The sequence below is a fragment of the Temnothorax nylanderi genome, unplaced genomic scaffold, assembly GCF_030848795.1.
Source record: "Temnothorax nylanderi isolate EJ_2023f unplaced genomic scaffold, tnyl_v1.0 TNYL_tig0321_pilon, whole genome shotgun sequence".
NCBI classification, from domain to species: domain Eukaryota; kingdom Metazoa; phylum Arthropoda; class Insecta; order Hymenoptera; family Formicidae; genus Temnothorax; species Temnothorax nylanderi.
Genome location: NW_027249383.1, coordinates 156,482 through 160,000, shown reverse-complemented (window position 1 = coordinate 160,000; position 3,519 = coordinate 156,482). Strand labels below are relative to the sequence as shown.

The 3,519-nt window shown below is 45.2% G+C and overlaps 1 pseudogene; it reads right to left on the bottom strand.

The window, feature by feature from the left end:
- LOC139781183 (peptidyl-prolyl cis-trans isomerase FKBP8-like) overlaps positions 1 to 1,060 on the bottom strand; it is a 2,239-nt pseudogene extending 1,179 nt beyond the window's left edge.
- Between the last annotated feature and the right edge of the window lie 2,459 nt (positions 1,061 to 3,519).

Genomic DNA, 3,519 nt, shown 5'->3' with positions numbered 1-3,519 from the left:
CCTTTTCTGTACAGAGCTTTCGTATTGTTTGGTTGATACTTTAGAACTTTGTTTACATTTTCTAAAGCTGTGTTGTAGGCATCAGTTTCAATTAATGCAGCTGCTAAATTGTTATACACCTTTACACAATCATCTAACAGAGCTTGCAGTTCAGTATCGCTAACCGTCTCTGTTTCTTCATTTTTATTCCATCTTGTACCATTGTCTATGAGTAGATATTGTAACGCTCTCCGATAACATTGTATCGCGTGATTAACGTCTCTTCGCATAAAAAACCAGTTTCCACGTTCGCGTTTCTTGTTGCTTTAAAGAAATAAATTACAACATGATGCAAAGAAGTTAAAAAGATAAATCACGTAAAGCCTTATCTTTGAATAACACTTGGCTGCAGAAAATAAGTGACCTTCAATTATATGGCTCATAAACAAAACTATTACCCTATTTCTCTCCTTTGATTAATGGTTAGAGTTTCTATCTCAGGCTCCTCTTTTATTTCCTTCAATTCAACCGTGTATGTAATAGTGGCGTTAGATGGTATAGATGCTGTTCCACGTGTGCCATACGCAAATCTAGGATTGACTACAATTTCAGCAACTTCACCCAATTCCATCAATACAATCGTTAGATCTAATCCCTGCAATTTGAATCTCATTATTATATACCCAAGATAACAATTGCGATATAAGTGACAAAATTCTAATGACAGTTATAATACCTGTACTACTTCCACGTCTCCTATTTGTATCTGCGTATCTACATATTCTTCCACCACTTTACCATCGTCAAGTACACCGATAATCTTTACTGTACATATATCGCCTCTCTGTGGCTTTACATGTTGCTCGCCCCTCTTTATAACTCTCTTCTTCAGCTGACCGTTCCCAAGTATATCTAACCACTATTCTAACCACTGAAGGTCCTTGGAATTGTCACTGCAATCAGATCCCTGGATAGAAACGTTCTGTGCTTCTGTCTCTGGCGACTCTGGTGTCTCTGGCGATTCTGGCGTCTCTGACGACTCTGGCTTCTCTGGCCGCTCTGGCGTCACATTTTCATCCATCTTAGACAAAAATTTGCTTTGATTACTGTCAATGAAATAAGGCTGCAATTACTTTTCCACAACCGTAACGGATCTTCTCGTTTTCTCACAAAAATAAAGCAATATCTACGTCAAGGTTCTATAACGCGTAATATAATTTTATTGGACATAAATCGTTTAACCACGAAAACCTCGCGCGACAAATTTCTATAAAGCCTCCTCGAGCTGTCTCGAAATTTTAAACGTAGAATATTTTTTCCCGACTTGCTGTAAACCGGGAATAAATGCCGTGGAAAGAACACACCTTGCGCACCTTGAAGAGTGCTTAGCGCAGCGATAACGAGAATGAATAAGCACAATTACGAAAGATACTTGTTTATCTCGCGATAAAACCGTTAGGGAAACCGGCTCGATCATGACTTTGATCGACAAAATAAGAACTTTACTATATTTTTCCGCTCTGTTTTTTTTAACCTGGCCGGTGTGCAACGTGGTCATTACAACGTACCTCGATAACCGTCGCACTCGATACAGCTTGGGATCTCATACTTTCTATCCTCTACCTACCTGAAAAGATCAGAGTGACAAATCATCCTGTGGCGAAGAGACATGAGGGAATATAGTCCTTAAATCCAGACGAATATAACTCTGGCCTGATAAACTAATCGCAACACGCGAAGACGTTTATGGAACTAAATGCACAAGAATTTTATGTAAGGAAACGTACCTATTGGGGGATACAGATCGCTTCAGATTGCGGCTGACAGCGTAACCTCCAAGTCAAAAATGCACATTGAGAAAATAGGGGAGAGGCGGGGGATCGCGATATTAACTTAAAAAATAATATGTTGCGATCCGTTTTCCTTCGGTCTCGCTGGCCGAAGGGGCGCTGCCGCAGATTAACTACTAAACAGACGGTAGCTCCGCGGTGTCCGCGATATTACTTTCTCGACAAAACTCGGTTCCCGGCCCACCCGCATGTAGATATCACGTGAACGCTAACTCAGGGTGTCGGTTACGGAAGGAAAGTGGGGAGGAGGCGCAGCGCAATCAACACAGATGAAATAATAAAAATAATAATGGTATATTTCAGATAGAGTCCTGTGGAAACGTCATACATCCTACTCGCGAAACCGTGACTCTCGATAATCATGCATCTCACACTCTAAATGGGCGCCAGGTGCGATTACGCGCACCACGTTTCAACAGATTACGCACGATGTTGGCCGCGGCTTCCTCGCGGCCGCAACAACGCAATACCTCCGCGAGATTCCCGCCCGAGCGAGCGCGACGACATTTGCCCGCCCAAATAACGACTCGAAACATAAGCGAGACCCTCAACACGCAATACTACACAATAAGACGAATGCAACGCAATATCTCACTCAATACGTCCGCGAGATTCCCCGCCGAGCGAGCGCGACGATACTTGCCCGCACGATAACGACGCAAAGTATCCGCGAGGCTCTGCACGAGTACACGCAATATCTCCCGCAACGTACCGACCGCGACACGCTTCCATTTGCGACACGCATCAACATTTATCCCGACAAATTCTCAACCACGCATACGATACACGCGACACTACCCGATAAGCACGACATACGATACACGCAACAATACACGATAATTCTCACCAACGCCTACGATACGCGCAACAATACCCGATAAGCACGACATACGATACACGCAACAATACACGATAAACACGAGTTGACTGTCGACCGCCTAAGAGCTTCCGAGGAGGGCTTCCTAATACTTTCCGGGCTCTATCTCGGCCGACCCCGCGACCACACGTTCTACCAAAGTGCAAATGTAACCGGCATTCCCATAACGGCAACCGGTAGCCACACGCAGAAGATAATCTAATCGATACAAACAATAATCCAATCGATATCTGCAATCATCAATATCGGGTCTTGGCCGAGATCGAGCCCTAATTACCGCGGTGGTACCGGAGCGGAGATCTTACATATTGTTGCTCGCCGCTGCGTCAGCTGCGTCGGGACACTTTTCCGGGGGTGGCTCCTCGACGACGGCTGGTTCGACAGTGACGAGTGGCCGGTCCGGCGGGACCACGCTGGGCCCCCGCGCATGCGCTCCAAGCTTGCAGTTTTCCGCCCCGCCGATTTGTCGCTCGTGCCGCCCTGCTCGCGGCGCCGCTCACAATGTCCGCCGCTTTTCCGCGGCCCTTTCAATCGGCTGTCACGTATGTGGGCCCATCTCAGTTTTAACCAGGCTGGCCAGGCCATGGCTATGCTGCTGAGCGCCCTTGGTACCGTCGCACAGTGGGTCAAAGCGTAGGAAATAGCGGACATAGAACCAAAAAATTGAATTATCAAAATATTTATTTTTTTTGCAAATTCTTATAGTAAATTTGTTGTAGATTACTGAAATAACGTCATTCACTCTGAATATTTACGTATTTTCCGTACAGATGTACGATAACACAAGTCATCCTTACATACTAGGTGCGCAAC